Raw genomic sequence first — 21,349 nt, forward strand, 5'->3', positions numbered from 1 at the left:
GGAATGCAAATTAAAACAACCTTGAGATATCATTTTACACCTATCAGTTTGGCTAAAATAATGGAAGGGGAAAGAGACAAATGTTGGAGAGGATATGGAAAAATTGGGACACTAATTAATTCACTGTTGGTGGAATTGCGAACTGTTGCAACCTTTTTGGAGAGTAATCTGGAATTATGCCCAAAGAGTTTAATTAAACTGCTTATACCTTTTGACCCAGCAATACCACTACTTGGTTTATTTCTAGAGATGATTAGGGTAAAAGGAAAAGAACCTACATGTTCTTAAATATTGATAGTAATTCTTTTTGTGGTAGCAAAGAATTGGAAATTGTGGGGATACCCATCAACTGAGGAATGGCTGAACAAGTTGTGGTATTATGATTGTGATGAAATACTACTATGCTATAAAAAATGATGAGCTCGATGATCTTAGAAAAATGTGGATAGACTTGGATGAAATAATGGAAAGTGAAATGAGCAGAACCAAGAGAACACTGTATACAGTAACAGCAATATTGTTTTAAGAACAACTTTAAGCGATTAAGTCATTTTGACTATTATAAATACCCACATTAACTACAAAGGATATATGAAGGAAAATTCTATCTGCATCCAGAGAAAGAATTGATAAACAGAAGTTTAGATAGAATGGTTTTGTGTGTGTGTGTGTGTGTGTGTGTATGTGTGTGTGTGTGTGTATGTGTGTGTGTGTGTGTGTGTGTGTGTATACACACATACATATTTGTGTCTAATGGTAGCTATCTTCTCTGGGAGAAGGAAGTGAAAAGGGGAAAAAAAGTGAAAAAAAGAAATTTACATAATAGATTTGCTGTTTCATGTGAAATCTTTTTTTCCCCATTCTACTATGTTATGAAAATGCTTATTTTATTTCATAAATTAAAAAAAATAAAAAATTTAAAAATACATGAAAAATACAGAAAGTGAAAAATAGTATGCTTCAATTTGCATCCAGACTCCATCAGTCCTTCTCTGGAAGTGGATAGCATTTTTCATCATGAATTCTTTGGAATTGTCTTGCATAATTGTACTTCTGAGAATAGCTAAGTCATTCACAGTTGATCACCATACAATATGTTAATATGTTACTTTGTAAATTTTTTATTAAAAAAATATTTATTTTTATGCTTCCATGAAGTATAGAATGAAAAGGCATTTGATTATCTTTTTGTTATCTGCCTTTGTCATAATATTTCTCAAGTATAATCTTGCATTATCTCATTCTTATCAGCTCAGTTTTTATCTTTTTATCCTAGAACCTGGGTAAACCTGAATCTCAACAAGGCAAATGTTACCTTAAGAGTGTAAACTCAGCCAAACATAGTTTCTTATAATAACCTTCTAGACTCTAATATGGTTTTTTAAAATAATGTTGCTAAATTGACTCTGGCCATGAACTTGAAAAGTTATCTGCTAGGCATTTTGGGCTTCTTCTAACCCAGCAAGTTCCCAAATATTATTTCCTATAACTTCTTTAGGTACTTGATTAAATTTCATCTTCCTACACATGCATCCTTTACCTCCTCCTCTCAGAGAGCTATCCCTTAAAACAAATAATATTTTTTGGAGGGGGAAAAAAAAATCAATATAACTGATTTACACATTGAAAATGTCCAAAAACATATGCAGTATATAACATCTGAGGTCCTGCCAACTCCACAAAGCGGTATGTTGCGGGGGGTGGCTTCTCATGTCCTTTCATTCTGAGTCTTGTTTGAGCTTTATGATTTTGTTACATTTACTTTTAATTTTCTGGTGTTATTCTTTCCATTTCCATTTTAGTTATTTTGTATATCGTTTTCTTGGCTTTGCTACTATACTTCACTGTATTCATTACACACATTAGTTCTTACAGCATAGTAACATTCCATTACATTCATGTACCACAATTGATGGGTATCTATTTTGTTTCCATTTCTTAGCTTTCACAAAAAATGCTGCTATAAATATTTTGGAGTACTTGGGGATTTTTTTCTTATTGATTGCTTTCTCAGAGTATAAACCCAGCAATGGAGTTTTGGCTCAAAGGGCATGAATATTTTAGTCACTTGGTTTGCAAAATTCCAAATTGTTTTCCAAAATGGTTGTGCCATTTCACAGCTCCACCAACAATGTGTTAGTGTGCCTATTTCTCTACAAATTGACTGTGGCCATTTTTTGTCATTTTTGTCAATTTGCAAGGTATAAAGGGAAACTTTAGGGTTGTTTTGATTTGCATTTCTCTTATTAGTGATTTGGGGCATTTTTTTCATGTGGTTGTGAATACTTTGCACTTCCTCTTTTGAGAACTGTTTATTCATATCCTTTGGCCATCTAGTAAGGAATGGCACTTAGTTTTGTGTCTGTGTGTATGTATGTTTGTATGTATATACATACAAACATACATAAATACATACATAGTTTATGCATGTTAGATGTGGGACAACTAGGTGGTGCAGTGGGTAGAATGCCAGGCCTGAGGTTAGGAAGACCTGAGTTCAAATGCAGCCTCAGACATTTACTGTGTGACCTTGGGCTAGTCACTTCACCCTATTTATCTCAGTTTCCTCATCTGTAAAATGAGCTGGAGAAGGAAATGACAAACCATTCCAGTATTTTTTTTTACCAAGAACCAGCTTTCAGTTTTATTTAGCATTTCTTTGGGGTTTTTTTGTTTCCAATTTGTCTCTTTCCCCTCTAATTTTTAATATCTCCTCTTTTGTGCTTATTTTAAGTTTTTTATTTTCTAAGTTTTTAAAATGCATAGTCAGTTGATTCTTTCTCTCTCTCAATTGTCTGGTGTTATTTAAATTCCTTTCCTTTACACTTGAAGGTCTTCAATTGGATTTTCATCTTCTATGTTCAGAAGCAGTGGGCAATTTTCTTCTATTATTTCCTTCATTATGGCATTAAGGGTTTTTGTGCTGTCATGTTCTTCTGGGATATCATTAATTTTTCTGTTCGCAGCAAGTCTTCTAGATCAGTATATTTTGCTTGTATTGTGATCATTTTCTTTTAACATTATTAGTTTTTGCTTCTACGTTGTCCCTCACTTCTATGTATTTACATTCACAATCTGTTGTTGCTTCTTTTATTTCTTTGGTGAAGCTTGCAGTTGCAGGTTCAGGTTTTTCTATTATGTTCGTTATTTTTGCTGTGCAGAATATAAATTCTGCTCTCATAGTTCTCATTTCTCTTTTAAACCACTTAGGAACAGCATGTTGCGGTTCCATCTTATCCTCAAATCCCACAGGGTCTGACTCATAAAGTGTTGGATCATTTTTCTTTATTTTACAGCATTCATTCATATATGCCTGAACTCGTTTACTAGATCTGGAGGCCATATTTCCTTCAGTTGTTACCATTTTTCCTATAGACTTATCTGTTTATATTCAGTCTGTGAGTTTTCTTCCTGAAATCTTTGGTAATTTTGATCTTTTCCTTCCTTTATTTTCCATAACACTCACTTCCGTACTCTACTTTCCTTCCCTGCCTTAGTGTGATTTCCTTAGGACTGGATCTCAAAGTGTCTGTAATTCATGGTTCACCAGCCTAGGTCTCTGCCCGAATTGATCTTTGGGTAATCAGAACTGGCCTCAGCTGGATGTGTGCTCCTTCCTTCAGGCTTGGTGGAGTGCAGCAGGCTCCCCTCCCCACCTTGCCACCTTCCCCATATACACACATTGTGTACTGTGCTGGTGACCTATACCACTCTCTCCATTCCTCAATGTTTTGGCCTGGCACTACCAGTTCAGAATTTTGTAGCCCTGGTAGTATACTCCCCCTCCTCCTGTCCTCCTCTTCTTTTCCTTTTCCTTTTTTTTTTTGGATTCCAAGGCCTTAGAAATACCTGAAGTTCCTTTATCTTTGTTGTATAATTTCTGTTTTGGAGAAGTTTGAGAGATTAAAGGGATTGGAGAAAACATCTAGCTCACCATCTTGTTGCTCACATGACCCAGAACACTCAATGTATATTTAAAAAAATCTTTGTTGTCCATGAGTCATGATCAATATTTCTTCATTCTTGACTCCTAATTCTCTTTTAGTCCTTTCCTGCTCACCCTCCCTCAAAGTGATTAGAAGTAAAAATTCCTTTTCCTTATCTTCCCTCATATGGCAGTGTACTACTGAGATCTCACCAACAAGATCCCTGAATAAATCACAACAAATCATTGCATTGTCCCAGATTCCAGGCTGGAAACAAAAGTAGAGGTTCTCTAGTTGAATAATGCATTATACCCCCCCCCCAAAAGAATAATGAATTAGCCCTACTCCTACTTCCTACACCTGGACTTCAAAAACAACCACCTTGACTATTACAAAGCAGCTGGGGGAGAAAGTGATGCTGACGACATGGTCAGTTCCTCTCTGCTTTTCCTTGGAATTTTGAGGGAAAAAACAACAATGAATTTTTGAAGGAGAGGTCTTAAGATATTATTTCTGTGTTTATTTAAGAATCTGTGTTTTGTCCAACAGTAAAACCTGTTGTTTTAACCTGATTTAATCTCTATTGTACCTCAGTCTTTAAGCTTTATTACTAAACTTTAAAGGTGGTCTGGCTGAGTTTGTTTCCTGATATCTACTGTTATGGTCATGTGTCTTCTGATGAGTAAACAAGATTTAGGTCCAAGTTACCTTTCAATACAAAAAGCCAGCCACCTAGCTTCTCTGCTAGAAAAAATTGAGAAATGCCTTTGCATGGGGTATTGTTTACTATACATATAGGGGAGCAATTCTTTGTTCGTTCAGCACGTCTTCATCAAATCTGCCCCTTTCAATTTGCAGGTGAGAAAATGGAAGTCCAGAGAGGTTAGGAAACTCTGTAGTTTTGCTGTATCACTCTTGTAAGTACAAGAATGTTGTAAGCATTGGGCTTTGTTATCTTGTGGTAGCTACTAACTAGCTGTGTGATTTTGGACAAGCCACTCAAGTAAGTATCAGCTTCCTTAACTGCAAAATTAGGGTGTTGGACTAATTTGTCTGCATGATCTTTCAAGTCTCTTTGGGAGCTAAGATTTTATGATTCCACAGGTAATTCTCTATACCAATGAAATCGCAGGTCCAGTTTGTATCCTATCAGGTGAAATAAAGAACAGGGAGACTATTTTCAACAAAGGAGCTTTCCACCATCATTAAGGAGCTCTGGCAGAGAATCCAAGATCAAGAGGTATTTCCTATAGATAGCAAGATCCTTGAGATGCTCTTTATGTTGTCTCAAGCTCCAGAATATTTCAGTACTTCTTTTTTTAAAAATTTGTTTATTTTTAGTTTTCAACATTCATTTCCACAAGATTTTGAGTTCCAAATTTTTTTCCCATCTTGTCCCTCCTCCCAACCCAAGATGGCATGCATTCTGAATACTCCTTCCCCTAATCTGCCCTCCCTTCTATCTCCCCCCCTTCTCTTATCCTCTTCCCCTTCAGTTTTCCTGTAGGCAGGATGGATTTCTATACCCCATTTCCTATATATCTTATTCCCAGTTGCATGTTGAAAACAAGTTTTTTTTAAATTTGTTTTTAAAACTTTGGGTTCCAAATTTTCTCCCTTCCTCCTTCCCCACCCACTCTCATTGAGAAGGCAAACAACTAGATACAGATTATAATTTCAGTACTTCTTGCATAAGGTCTATCACCACTTTAAAAAATTTGGCTTAACTATCTACATAGGAAAAATCAAGTGGATGAAGAATGCTATGACATTAGATAGATGATGAATACAGCTTGTCTATCAAGATATATATTTTGGTAGCAAACACTGTAGTTGGAGGATGAGTTGGGCCTGGAATTAAACAGAAGGAAGAAAACAGAATGGGCTACCTTTAGGAAGCAGTTCTTTAATAACTCCAAATTTCTCCCTGAAACAAAGGTCCATCTTTTTAATATCTCTATTACATAGGTAATGTTGTTAGTCATGAAATAATACAGTCTTTGAAGAATTAAAAACAAGTATCATCCAAAGGACATTGGAAAGACATGGTAGGTGTGAACAGACTACAATTGCTTCTAGCTCTTGCTTATTTAGTCCCATTGATCTGCTTTTATATTTTTTAATTTGTTTGAAAGAATTTCAGTGGTGATTATTTATATTCTTCCTGAAAAAGAATAACAAAATTTGAGAGTTGGAAGGGACCTCAGGGGCTATCCAGTCCAACCCATCCTGGAAAGAAATCCACTCTATAATATACCCAACATGTGGATATCTAGGTTCTACTAGAAGACCTCCATGGATGGGGAACCCAACGTGTCTCTGGGCAGCCCATTCCACTTTCGGACAGCATTCATTTTGTTTGGAAATTTTTTCTGACATCAAACCTAAATCTGCCCCTTTGAAACTTCTGCCCATTGCCCAAATGTGGGAAGAGCATGGTCTGATCTGCATTTGGAGAAACTGGAGAGCTGAGTAGAGGATAGACTGGAGTGGGGAGAGAACTGAGGCAGGGAGAGCAATCAGGTTATTGCAATAGTCCCGACATGAGGTGATGAGTGCTAACACCAGAGTCATGACCATGTTAGAGAAAAGAAGGGAGCATTTTTGAGAGAAGCTGCAAAGGGACCTGGTAACAGGACTTGGTAACAGATTGGTTATGCTGGGGTGAGAAAGAGTTGAGAAGTGGAGAATGACAAGTCATGGAATGTAATTCCTGGTGAATTCCTCCACATATCATGATTAATGACCTCATTTTCCTAAAATGGCATCTTTGCTGTTATATGCCATCCAGGCTTATTCTAAGAATTCAGAAAACATTAGGATTAAGAGCTCATGTCAGTCTAAGCTACACACCTCAAAATTATTTGAAAAGCAACAGTTCAAACTGGCAAAGCTGTTGCATTTGGCTGGCTGAGTCATGTGGTAGACACCTTCTGAATGCTAGGGAAGATCAGTCTGAGCAGTTTAGCCCTCGGCTGCTTATCTCACTCTTGACCTTCTGAAACTGTAATCTCCAGAGGAACCTTGAAAAACAAAACTTGTTAGGAAAGACTTGAAGATTAGAGGTGGGGACAGATCCCTATTTAATACAGGCCAAAGAACTGCTTTGCTCCAGGGACTGACTTCATAGGAGGGGCAGTTTGGTTCTCCCTCTAGAGAGAAAAGTCCTCTCTTCCACCCAGTCCAGGACCTGGACCCCAAATCCCCAGCGTTTGGTGGTAATAATAATAGGAGCACTTATACAGAGCTTTAAAATTTGGAAAATGCTTTACATATGTTAACTCATTTGATCCTTACTACAATTCTGGGAGGTGGTTGCTGTTATTATCCTCATTTTATAGATGAGGAAATTGAGGCACAGACTAAGTAATTTGCTGAGAGTCACACAGTTTGAGACAGGATTTAAACTCAGATCACCTTGAGTCCCAAGTCCTGAGCTCTATCCTCTTCTTTTTGCCTGCCTCCCCCAACAGGCTTGTTGTGGCTATACACCACTTTGAAAGAGAGTGCCTCATTCTCTGGATCTGGAAGGATGCCAGGGATCTGTACTAATGGTGGATTCCTCCCTACGAATGACCTTGAGGTCTCTTACTTCCCCTTACATCACACTGAATTTACTCCTGGTGCAGAAATTCCAGGTTATGCTGCTGGGTGGGAAGGACTGTGGCTTTTCATGTATCACTGACCAATGCATATTTTCTTTTGTCAGTACTTAGGTGGTCTCATTTGTTATCCTCTCTCCCATCCCTGTGGTACTTCCCAGTTTCCTATAGAACACAAGCTTTCTAGGCTTTCTCATTCTATGCAGGTTTTGACCACATCTTTCAACAAATCGTCCCTAAGGGAAAAAATTTAGAACTCGAAATCCTTTAAAAGTGAGTGTTGAAAATGAAAAATAAATTTAAAAAAAGGGAAAAACCCTCAAATTTTTCCTAAGGGATCTTTAGAGACTTTTTCTAGGTCTTTTCATATTTCATGGATATCAGTATACCAATTGGTATAGCCATCTATCATTCCTCACTCTTGGTCTGCCCACTACACACACACACACACACACACACACACACACACACACACTCTCATTCTCTCTCTCTCTCTCTCTCTCTCTCTCTCTCTCTCTCTCACTCTCATTCAATTCAACAAGTATTTATCAAGTGGTTTCTAGGTGCTGGATCCTGTGCTAAGTGCCAAGGATGCCAAGTCAAGCGTGAGAAAGTCTTTGCCCTCAAGTTCCTAGCCAGGTCAGTGGAATACCACTGCTCAGTGCCAGTCAACACTGGCAAATTGTTCCAGCCAACTCACGGTCTTTCCATTGCCTTTTGGGTCATTAGTGATTTTGATTCATGTGACTGTAGTATTGCACAATTACCATTTATGCTGCATCATTGGGGAACTATTGATGTTAAAAAGATAAATTTTTTAGCATTATACGTGCAAGCAATGGAAATTCTTACCTCCATAAGGAACAAGATGTGGCTTAAGATATTTATACAAGACAAATGCTTTGTGTAAGACTTTGAAAATCCATTTATTTGTGGACTGTTTTATAAATGTGAATGAAATAATGAAGAGGGAAAAGTCATCAATAAATAACTTATGAGTATCAGAAATTGACTTACCAGTGGTGACAATGTCAGAGACAGGATTAGAACTCGGTTCTGCTTGTATCCAAGTACAGCACCTTATTCAGTACACTGCTATCTTTTCTTTTTTCTTTTTCTTTTTTTGGCTAGGCAATTGGGTTAAGTGACTTACCCAGGGTCACACAGCTAGTGTTTGTGTCTGAGGTCACATTTGAACTCAGGTCCTCCTGACTCCAACGCTGGAGCTCTATCCACTGTGCCACCTAGCTGCCCCACTGCTGTCTTTCTTACAGTGTTTATCAGACTAGATGTAAGATATAATTATAATGTCCAAGATTGGCCCTACAAAGAATTGTAAAAAGGACACCCCCACCCTCATCCCCTTCATGGTTGGAGGCCCATAGGTGTGGAATATTGCATATACAGCAAGCCATAATGTGTTGTTTTCTTAAAGTGCTTCCTGGGCCCTGCCCCCATTAAAAAAATGTTTGTAACAAGGGCAAGTTCACTCAGGAAACAAAGGGAGAAGGCTATGTTCAGAAATGAATGTAATCCTAAAAAAAAAAAAGACTTCAAAAATAAAATTTTAAAAAGGAAACGAGGTAGGCTATATACCTGTATCACTTTTTCACCCAGTCTTCTGGAATGTTTGAATTTTAAGGAGCATTATTATTATTCTCCAATAAATATGGAGAATTGTAATAGTAAGTGTGTTATGTTTTCTTAGCTAGAATCATGATAGTAAGATTCCAAGACAATACGGGTAGTTACCACCTTATGATTGGATTGTACCCCAAAAGTTAGTTTGTAAATTAGTTGTCTGGAATTTGTAACACATTTTCCCATGGAAATAATCTTATCCATGGTGGTTAGGTATCTAGAAAGTCCACAAATGTCTCTTTATCACAGCATAGTTGAACTATTGTACTAATAACATTGCAAAGTAACCATTATTTGCAACATCATTTCTATGAGAAAAAAATTTCCATCTCCATTTTGGGACACTAAGAACACATTTTCTCCTGCTTCAGGTAAAGGGTAGGGGGCTGGAGCCTGTGCATTCTTTTCCTAATAATATATTCTTCCCCAGCTCACATGTCTACAGCCCCTGGCTGACTACCATGCCTACTACGTGCCAGGTACTGTGCTAAACACAAGGCAATAGATTCAAATGGAGTAAATTACCGGTTTATGTAACCGGCTGTGCCTACCAGATCTCTAATAATTTAAAAATTGAGTTGGTATATAAAAAGTGTGCTGTTAGTGTACTGCTTTGTATTAGCACAGGGAGTTTCCACACCAGGAATTCCCAAACCCAAAAATTACAGTTGTATTCCTCTTCAAAGCCCCCAAAAAGTTATATTGCAGAAAGAAAAAAAAAAGCTCTGTCTAGGTGGCTCAGTGGATAGAACTCTGGGCCTGAAGTCAGGAAGACCAGAGTTCAAATCCAGTCTCAGATACTAGCTATGTCACCTTGAGCAAGTTCAAGGTTTGCCTGAGTTTGCTCATCGGTAAAATGGAGATACCACCTGCCTCCTTGGGTAGTGAGGATCAAATGAGATAATATAAAGAGCATAGCACAGTGCCTGGCCCATGTATAAATGTTAGCTATTATAATAATAATTATTATTGATAGCTATCATTTATAAGCACTTTAAGGTCTGCAAATCTCTTTATACATCTTATTTGACTTTTACAATGACCTTGGAGTAGCTATTATTCCCATTTTAGACATGAGGAAACAGAGGCAAAGATTAAATGACTTGTCCAAGGTCACATAGCTAGTGTCAGGGGCTGGCTTTGAATTCAGGTTCTCCTGACTCCAGGGCCAGTGCTCTATCTAGTGCACCACCTAGCTGCCGCTCAGGACCAAGAATTTTAAGCTTCCCTGAGGTTCCATATCCACCTAGCTGCCCCTACTATGGGCTTAGTACTATACAAATAACCTTAGTATCTACAGGACTATTTAAGTCACTATCCATCCATTATAAATAAATGATTATGTATTCATTTAAGATTATAAATGAAATTGCCATTAATGGTAAAGATTACTGGCAACTAGTGTGGTATACAAGAAAAAAAATCACTGCACTTAGAAGAGTCCTAGCATTGACATCCATTCTCTCTTTTTTAAAAATGTATTTTTTATTTTTATTGTTGGGAGGCAGTTGGGGTTAAGTGACTTGCCCAAGGTCACACAGCTAGTAATGTCTGAAGTCAGATTTGAGCTCAGGTCCTCTTGACTCCAGGGCTGATGCTGTATCCACTGTGTCACCTAGCTGCCCCCATTCAATCTCTTTGTGATCAAAACACCTTGAGCCTCAGCTTCTCAGTTAACATCTGCATTATCCACTGCAACAGGTTATAAGGAAAGTGCTTGTAAACATCTTAAAGCTCTATTAGACAAGTGAGCTACAATGACACTGATTATTATCAAGTTCCAGAAAAAAAGTACTTAAAAGCCAATTACGAGTTAAAAAAATACAAACTACATGAAGATGAGCTAATGGAAAAATCAATAACCAAGCCCTAGTCTAGTGGACTGATCCCAGAACACTGCAATGTTTAATTAACATCTTAGCTGATCTCTCAACCACCTTTAAATGCCATACACACTTCCACCATTGAAAGTGCAAGTATTATATGGTGCCTGTTGAAATGTAGATTACTCGTAATTATACATAATCATTTGGATGGACTTGCTAAACTGTTGTCCTGTTCCATTTAAGACAGTTACAGTCACCTCATTTGGTGCATATCTGATACCTTTGATTTCCTTTTACCTAATAAAGCAGATGATCTAAAAATATTTATTCAGTCGTGTCCAACTCTTTGTGACTCCATTTGAGGTTTTCTTGGCAAAGATACTGGAGCAGTTTGCCATTTTCTTCTCCAGCTCATTTGATAGAAGAGGAAACTGAAGCAAACAGGGTTAAGTGACTTGCTCAGGGTCACACAGCTAGTGTCCAAGGCCACATTTGAACTCAGGTCTTCCTGACCCCAGGGTCTAAAAAGATTATGAGCCATTAAAAAGTACTTACACAAATCAAGTAATAAAATCCTCAGGAGCTGATCCTTAAGTTTTTCATCTTTTGATGAAATTCAGTGCAATTCAGTCAAATTAAGAGGCAGTTAAGTGGTGCTATGGATAAGAGTGCTGAATCTAGAGCTAAGAATACCCAAGTTAAAAATCTGGCCTCACATACTTACTGGCTGTCGGACCTTAAGCACGTTATTTGATTTTTGTCTGCCTCAGTTTCCTTATTTCTAAAATGGGGCCAATAGCACCTACCTTCCAGAATTGTGAGGATAAAATGAGATATTTGTAAAACACTTTGCAAACCTTAACGTGCTACACGAACGCTATTAAGTTTCCCTAACTGTAAAAAGGGAATAATAACAGCACCTACCTCTCAGGTTTGTACCAAATAAGATGATATTTGTAAAGTGCTAAGCCCAGTGTGTGGCACAGAGTAGGTGCTTAATAAATGCTTGTTTCTTTCCTTCCTTCCATTATTATCAAAGTGAAATTGTCGACTCTATAAATTGCTGCTGTTGATATGCACCCAATAGTTATATACTGATCCCTCAGACTTTGTGGAGGCAGTACTATTGATATGCCAGCATGTATTTTAATTTATAAGTCCTAAAACTGAAAACTTAGGGGGGGAAAAAGAACCAGGCAAGGTGGAAGTGGGATGCTCTTTACTGAGGAACTCTATTAATAGGAAGAAGGTGGTTCTGACCAGCAGCTTCACAGGATGGGGAAGGCAAAAATAAAACTAGTGACGACATCAAAGGAGCTCCTACAAACTCAGATTCCTCCTCCAGTTCTTTTTCTGATTTACTTAGTTTTCCAAGTAGCAGAGCACCCAGTAAAGAAAAAAGTTCTAGATAAACAATGAAAAGGTACACATAAGGTAACAGATAACATTTTTAATACCCTGAGGTATGGATATGTAAAAAACAGTTACAAAATTAAAAGACATTCACAGGTTAATATTTACAACTGTAATACAAATTTTTTATCAAGTTAATATTTCTAGTCCTTGATTTTATTATCTAACAGTTTACATTTCAACAGAATATCGACAAATAAACACTAATGATTACTTTGTTAATAATGAAAAAGGAAACTCTTCAGGGCAACTAACACACTTATTATATGTGCTTTTTTTCTCCCGGCAGTAATCTTGAACATACAAGCTTAAGTGATAAACTAACTTTATAAAAAATTCAATTTGACTTGTATTGTGCCTATTCTGTGTAAGAGGCTACTCACTGGTGGCCAAGTGCACGGGAAAGGAAGGGTCACGCTGGACTCAAGAGTTGTTGCTCGATAATGGTCAAATAATAATTTTAACACTACAAAAGCTCCCACAATTCATTTTTGTGCCTTTGCTAATAACGTTAAGGTTCTCATGAATGAAGCATTCATTTCACTTGTTCCAAGTTATTTCATTCTGATGTACACACACACATATGTCTGAAAGGAATCAGAAGAATCTTTACTACTTGGAAGATCTCAGATTAAGGTGAAAATATGGACCTTGGAATATCACAGACTACTTGGAGGTATAGGAAGGGAAGGGTAAAATATTCACACCCAAATCTCTCTTACTATACGATGCCCATGGGGCCACTAGGGATAGAAGTCAGTCTGAATTGTGAAGACCAGGTGCCACCCATTCTTCCTCTTCAATGATTTTTAACATCTATGAAGCACCCACTCTGGGCAAGGCACTGTCCTAGGCAGGGGGAATGCAAAGACAGAGACCCTGCTCATCAGATTGTTATCTAATAGGGTGAAGAGATGGGGAGAAGGTGACATGTACACAGACAAATATAACACAACATGTACACATATAAAGAAAAGGTAGGACATGATAGGGGCAAAAGAGAGGGTCAGAAAAAGTACTCTGGAGTTATCAGAGGAAGGAGAGAACCCTTTGAGCCTGAGAGTAAAAGGCCTGGTGTCCCAAAGTAGCCATGAAACGTGAGGACTCTCAGGACAGGAATGAGGAGGAAGCACATTCCAGGTTTGGGGGAATATCTTGGGGGAAAGTACAGATTTTCAAAATGCCCAGCTGAGTGTGGAGAACAGCTAATCCAGTCTGGCTGCAGTGCATGCAGGGGACTTATGTGAAGTCAGGCTAGAAAGGGACGACCTAGCTACCTGAAGGACAGATGTGAGGGAGCCTCTGCATGGCCCCAGTGACCACAGGGTGGGGGCCCTTTGTTGGCATCACCCCAGAGAAGGTTAAAGGCTGTTTTTGTCTCCACTCAGTATTTCATATTTTCTTATTCTTGAAAGTTAAGGCCTAGGAGCATAAAATGGGAATTCACAGCATGAGAGCTTTCTGGTGGCTATTTAGGCTTGCTGATTAAGGAACTCTGTAACAAGGATGCCTTGTATTTCTTTCCATTCATGGAAGCAGATGACAACTTTGGTCAGGAAAAGAAATTCATCTTTTTAGGGAATGGAAAACCCAAGGGACAGCAGTGTGACAATGCAAATACTACTAAGAATATCCTAGTGGTTTCCCCTATTAAGAGACATTACTCCTATATCACTTTTCCTGAGGGCACTTTCTAAAGAGAAATAGGCATAATTTCTTCAGAAATGAATTCATTCTAAATAAAGGCACATACTGAATTCAAAATTAGAGGTATCTGAATGAAAACAAACCTTTTAGCACTCATACAAACAGATTAAAATGGCCAAAAGCTAGTTCCCGATAGCAACCAATTTTAGATGTATCACGAAATTGGTAAAGATATGGCAGTAAATAAATATTAAACAAATTTCCATACAAAAATAGTTTTCCGACGAGGTTTAGGAAAAACCTTGTATATTCCAATTCATAACTTTATCATATTCCTGAATTCTTTGTTTTATGTGAGAAAGCTTATTCTTCAGGTATTCACAACGTTCCTTTTTTTCCAAAAATGTAGGATCCTGTAAGAAAGACATCACATATTTCATGATTAAAGAAACCTTCTTTTTGGCTTCTTTGAGACAAGGAAAGACAAAAGCAAATATAATCATACAATGATATGTCTGAAAAAAACACCTTTTAGAATAGACTTCCTAGAAATGCATCCCAATGTCCATCAAAGACTATTTACAATTAATCAATAATTTTTGAGGTACTTCCCTTTTATGAAGAGAGTGCAGTGGAATGCAAAGAATAGTGGATAAAGAATCAGGAGACCTGTAGTATCCAAGTGCAGATTTTGCTATTTACCAGTTTATGAACCTGAACAAGTTATTAACTCCTCTGATTCTTAGTTTCTTCATCAATAAAATAGAGATATGGTTGTAAAGTGAGCTCTCTGTAAACTGTAAAGCACTGGATGCTTACAAGCTATTATTCTACTCATGCATCAGAAACATGATGAAACATAAAAGAGTTGATAAAACTTCTCTCTACTGTACTATGAGATTAAGTAGGGATGGAAGAAGAATGATCTAGAGCACCAGGACCCTCATTCATTTTTTAAAATTTTGGTTCCATATTCTCCTCCTCCTTGTGGTCCTTCCCCACCCACTGGGAAAGCAAGCAACATGATATCAATTAGAGATAAGAAGTCATGCAAAACATATTTCTATATAAGCCATGCTGTTAAAAAAAATCAAGAAAAAGAAGGAAAGTGAATGACATCATGCTTTAATCTGTACTCAGAGTTCATCTGTTCATCTGTTCTCTCTCTGGAGGTGGACAGCATTTTCCATCATGAGTCCTTTGGAACTGCAGGACTTTCCTTCTCAGAAGAAGGAAGAACGGATAAAAAATTTGGGAAGTGGCCATCAAAACTTTAGTTAGTCAACCAGGATATGCTAGAATTTGGCTAGGAAAGAGAGGTATTAAGAATATACACTACCTGCTTCCCCTAAATAATCTGGTTTTAAATCACATGCAAGTAATTATGCTACCATATAGTTGTTGCCCTGAAAGCCAGGGTACTTGGCTATTCAGCAGCAGTGAAATTAGAGTAGTTAAAATTTAGATATACTTACATTCTTTTTCTTCCTGAATTCTTGAAGAATTTTTGAAATTCTTTCATGTTCCTAAAAATATGATCATAAAATTGGATATAAGAACTTTCTTTTACTCAACTCATAAACTTTCCAAAATAAGGTGGAAATTAGAATTGAAAAATTTTTTTCTACCAAGGTTATAACAAAAGCAATTGCATGACATCACTTCCCCCCAGCCATATAATTATATTAAGTAAAAAATGAAATATAAAACCTTTAGTTTTAAAAGTCTTCTAATTTTCCTGCAAACATTTACTGAGTACTGACTGTGGTCAGGGTAAGTTGTGTCTGAGGATACATGGAAGAGAGATTCCCTGCCTTTGGGAACTGTTTTGTTGTTCTGAAATTTTTCAGTCATGTCTGAGCCTGTGTGTGGAGTTTTCTGGGTAAAGATCCTGGAATGATTTGCCATTTCCTTCTCCAGCTCATTTTCCAGATGAGGAAACTGAATCAAACAGAGTTAAGTGACCCGCCCAGGGTCACTCAGCTAGTAGCCAGAGGGCAGATTTTAATTCAGGAAGATATGTCTTCCAGACTCCAGGCTAGGCAATCTATTCACTGCACCACCTAGCTGCCCTTTTGGGAATATATATTATCTAGTAATATGTAACTATCTTTTGCTCTATCATCACATTAAAAATTTTTTTTCCTGTTAGCATTTTACAAGGCAATTTTTTAAAATACAAGGATAATTCATCATCAGTACACTATGTGTTGTGAATTTTTTCCTAAGTAGTGATGAATTTGATATTTCATACATGATCTTTGGTGTAAGATTTTGTTAAGATGGCTAATTGGTGGAGGTGGTGGTAGTGGTGGGGGAATAGGGTGGTTAATGAAGAGATTAGAGGCACTGTCCATGGCTAAATCCCTTGACAAAACTTTTCTCCAATTAAATATTTCCTCTAGAGAAAGGCAGAGAGTTAGTGTAAAATCTGATCTGACAAAGTAAGCTGATTTGGAGGGGATTTTCTTAATTTTAGATGATGTCTAACTAGAACCACTTTTTTAGAATGATGTTTATTAATATTAACAGATGGGGGAAAAATGGGAAATTATCCAAGTCTATTATAAAATAAAAACAAAGCAACTTCTTGCAAAGCGGCCTTTTCCTCAGAGATGATTTTCAGTTTGGCCCCTCCTCTGAGGAATCTTCAGTAACTGACTACCTTTAGGACAGATTATATACACCTCTGCCTGGCATTTAAAGCCCGTGACAATAAACTGATAAACTTCAACCTGCCTTTTGAGGCTGATTATACATTACTCCCTCTCATGCTCTCCAAACTTGCCTTCTTGCTATATGCTATAGATGGTTTTCTATCTCTGGGCCTTTTAGCAGGCTGTCCCCCATCCCTGGAATGCTTCCCCTCTTCATCTCTGCCTTTTAGAAACCTCAGCTCCAGAAACACATCCTTCAAGATCTTTCCTGATTCTCCCAGTCATTTATGACATTCTGCTTCCCCCCGCATTATTGTGTATTTATTTTGCATATATTCTGTGTTTACTGATCCGTAAATATGCTATATCTCATAAGCTCGGGCACTGGTACTATCTTAATTTTGAATGACTGATATAAAGCCATGGAAATACACCATGTTGTAGTTTCTTGAAACAGTCATTTCCCTGTGAAAGAGTCTCACCTATGTTCAAAAACCTTTTCCCTCATGGTAGAAGTTACTGGAGCTTCCATGTCCTTGGCATAGCCTTCAAGGCCCCAGGACCCACACAGTCTTATGATACATCAATATAGGACTTTTGCGGGGCTGAGATGGATAATCACAGTGCTGCACTGGTACACATGAAATGTTAAAGAGCTGAAAAGAAGGCTCCCATGGAGTAGTTATGGGAGAATATGCCCAAGAAGTGCAGCTAGGTGATGCCATACTGCATAGGGCACTGGGGTGGGAACCAGGAAAAGTCATCTTCCTGAGTTCAAATCTGGCCAAAGACACTTCCTAGTTGTGTGATCCTGGGCAAGTCACTTATCCCTGTTTGCCTCAGTTTCTTCATCTGTAAAATAGGCACACATTAGAGAAGGAAATGACTCCAGTATCTTTGCCAAGAAAATCCCAAATGGGGTCATGAAGAGTCAGATATGACTGAAACGACTGAGTGACACCACCCAAGAAGGTAGGGTAAACTGTGTTCTATACCAGCTTAGCCAACATCCATGTGGATGAGATTAAGGACTCACTGAAATACTAATCAGTTAAAATAGTCAATGCCTAGCTGGGAGTAGAAGAGAGTAACCAGCCCCTGCTGTACAACCCATTTATTACTGATATTCTTTTTTCCCTTTAAAAAAATTATAAACTTAAGAACAACAAATGTGAACATTTCTATAAGCAAATAAGAATAAGAAATAGCACTGTAGGTGAAACTTGCCTTTCTGTTTTATAATTTACTTTTTTCTTTTGGTGAGGCAATTGGGGTTAAGTGACTTGCCCAGGTTCACATCTAGTGTCAAGTGTCTGAAGGTGGATTTAAACTCAGATCCTCCTGACTCCAGGGGTGGTGCTTTATCCACTGTGCATACTTTACTTTTCAAAAAAAGGATATATTGAGGGCAGCTAGGTGGCGCAGTGGATAGAACACTGGCCCTGGATTCAGGAGGACCTGAGTTCAAATCCGGCCTCAGACACATAATAACACTTACTAGCTGTGTGACCTTAGGCAAGTCACTTAACCCCATTGCCTAACCAAAAAAAAAAAAAAGGATATACTGGGCTTAACAAAATAACAAAACTGCCTTTCTTGTCTATGTCCCCTTATCAACTTCCTTTTGCTCGTCATATATTTTTTGAAAAAATATTCATTGACTTTTCCTCTTTTTTCTTCTCTATTTTCAATCACTACTCACTAATTCCACACCAACTCTCACTGAAGCTCTTTCTTATATCGTCACTTCTTTTTTTTTAATTCTTTTTCCTTTTTTTTTTCTTTGGCTAGGCAATGGGGTTAAGTGACCTGCCCAGGGTCACACAGCTAATAAGTGTTATGTGTCTGAGGCCGCATTTGAACTCAGGTCCTCCTGACTCCAGGGCCGGTGTCTATCCACTGCGCCACCTTAGCTGCCTCAATATATCCTTTTTTTGAAAAGTAAAGTATGCACAGTGGATAAAGCACCACCCCTGGAGTCAGGAGGATCTGAGTTTAAATCCACCTTCAGACACTTGACACTAGATGTGAACCTGGGCAAGTCACTTAACCCAATTGCCTCACCAAAAGAAAAAAGTAAATTATAAAACAGAAAGGCAAGTTTCACCTACAGTGCTATTTCTTATTCTATTTGCTTATAGAAATGTTCACATTTGTTGTTCTTAAGTTTATAATTTTTTTAAAGGGAAAAAAGAATATCAGTAATAAATGGGTTGTACAGCAGGGGCTGGTTACTCTCTTCTACTCCCAGCTAGGCATTGACTATTTTAACTGATTAGTATTTCAGTGAGTCCTTAATCTCATCCACATGGATGTTGGCTAAGCTGGTATAGAACACAGTTTACCCCTACCTTCTTGGGTGGTGTCACTCAGTCGTTTCAGTCATATCTGACTCTTCATGACCCCATTTGGGATTTTCTTGGCAAAGATACTGGAGTCATTTCCTTCTCTAATGTGTGCCTATTTTACAGATGAAGAAACTGAGCAAACAGGGATAAGTGACTTGCCAGGATCACACAACTAGGAAGTGTCTTTGGCCAGATTTGAACTCAGGAAGATGACTTTTCCTGGTTCCCACCCCAGTGCCCTATGCAGTATGGCATACCTAGCTGCACTTCTTGGGCATATTCTCCCATAACTACTCCATGGGAGCCTTCTTTTCAGCTCTTTAACATTTCATGTGTACCAGTGCAGCACTGTGATTATCCATCTCAGCCCCGCAAAAGTCCTATATTGATGTATCATAAGACTGTGTGGGTCCTGGGGCCTTGAAGGCTATGCCAAGGACATGGAAGCTCCAGTAACTTCTACCATGAGGGAAAAGGTTTTGAACATAGGTGAGACTCTTTCACAGGGAAATGACTGTTTCAAGAAACTACAACATGGTGTATTTCCATGGCTTTATATCAGTCATTCAAAATTAAGATAGTACCAGTGCCCGAGCTTATGAGATATAGCATATTTACGGATCAGTAAACACAGAATATATGCAAAATAAATACACAATAATGCGGGGGAAGCAGAATGTCATAAATGACTGGGAGAATCAGGAAAGATCTTGAAGGATGTGTTTCTGGAGCTGAGGTTTCTAAAAGGCAGAGATGAAGAGGGGAAGCATTCCAGGGATGGGGGACAGCCTGCTAAAAGGCCCAGAGATAGAAAACCATCTATAGCATATAGCAAGAAGGCAAGTTTGGAGAGCATGAGAGGGAGTAATGTATAATCAGCCTCAAAAGGCAGGTTGAAGTTTATCAGTTTATTGTCACGGGCTTTAAATGCCAGGCAGAGGTGTATATAATCTGTCCTAAAGGTAGTCAGTTACTGAAGATTCCTCAGAGGAGGGGCCAAACTGAAAATCATCTCTGAGGAAAAGGCCGCTTTGCAAGAAGTTGCTTTGTTTTTATTTTATAATAGACTTGGATAATTTCCCATTTTTCCCCCATCTGTTAATATTAATAAACATCATTCTAAAAAAGTGGTTCTAGTTAGACATCATCTAAAATTAAGAAAATCCCCTCCAAATCAGCTTACTTTGTCAGATCAGATTTTACACTAACTCTCTGCCTTTCTCTAGAGGAAATATTTAATTGGAGAAAAGTTTTGTCAAGGGATTTAGCCATGGACAGTGCCTCTAATCTCTTCATTAACCACCCTATTCCCCCACCACTACCACCACCTCCACCAATTAGCCATCTTAACAAAATCTTACACCAAAGATCATGTATGAAATATCAAATTCATCACTACTTAGGAAAAAATTCACAACACATAGTGTACTGATGATGAATTATCCTTGTATTTTAAAAAATTGCCTTGTAAAATGCTAACAGGAAAAAAAATTTTTAATGTGATGATAGAGCAAAAGATAGTTACATATTACTAGATAATATATATTCCCAAAAGGGCAGCTAGGTGGTGCAGTGAATAGATTGCCTAGCCTGGAGTCTGGAAGACATATCTTCCTGAATTAAAATCTGCCCTCTGGCTACTAGCTGAGTGACCCTGGGCGGGTCACTTAACTCTGTTTGATTCAGTTTCCTCATCTGGAAAATGAGCTGGAGAAGGAAATGGCAAATCATTCCAGGATCTTTACCCAGAAAACTCCACACACAGGCTCAGACATGACTGAAAAATTTCAGAACAACAAAACAGTTCCCAAAGGCAGGGAATCTCTCTTCCATGTATCCTCAGACACAACTTACCCTGACCACAGTCAGTACTCAGTAAATGTTTGCAGGAAAATTAGAAGACTTTTAAAACTAAAGGTTTTATATTTCATTTTTTACTTAATATAATTATATGGCTGGGGGAAGTGATGTCATGCAATTGCTTTTGTTATAACCTTGGTAGAAAAAAATTTTTCAATTCTAATTTCCACCTTATTTTGGAAAGTTTATGAGTTGAGTAAAAGAAAGTTCTTATATCCAATTTTATGATCATATTTTTAGGAACATGAAAGAATTTCAAAAAATTCTTCAAGAATTCAGGAAGAAAAAGAATGTAAGTATATCTAAATTTTAACTACTCTAATTTCACTGCTGCTGAATAGCCAAGTACCCTGGCTTTCAGGGCAACAACTATATGGTAGCATAATTACTTGCATGTGATTTAAAACCAGATTATTTAGGGGAAGCAGG

General features: G+C 37.8%; 1 long non-coding RNA gene across 1 annotated transcript; it reads right to left on the reverse strand.

The window, feature by feature from the left end:
• Positions 1-12,430: 12,430 nt before the first annotated feature.
• LOC110204022 (uncharacterized) lies at positions 12,431-16,201 on the reverse strand. Its single transcript, XR_002323160.2, has 2 exons — positions 15,531-16,201; positions 12,431-14,468 (listed from the first exon to the last, which is right to left on the reverse strand). It is a non-coding gene; the product is annotated as an uncharacterized LOC110204022 (long non-coding RNA).
• Positions 16,202-21,349: the final 5,148 nt, after the last annotated feature.

Source organism: Phascolarctos cinereus, unplaced genomic scaffold (assembly GCF_003287225.1).
Source record: "Phascolarctos cinereus isolate Bilbo 61053 unplaced genomic scaffold, phaCin_HiC Scaffold_56;HRSCAF=585, whole genome shotgun sequence".
NCBI lineage: Eukaryota > Metazoa > Chordata > Mammalia > Diprotodontia > Phascolarctidae > Phascolarctos > Phascolarctos cinereus.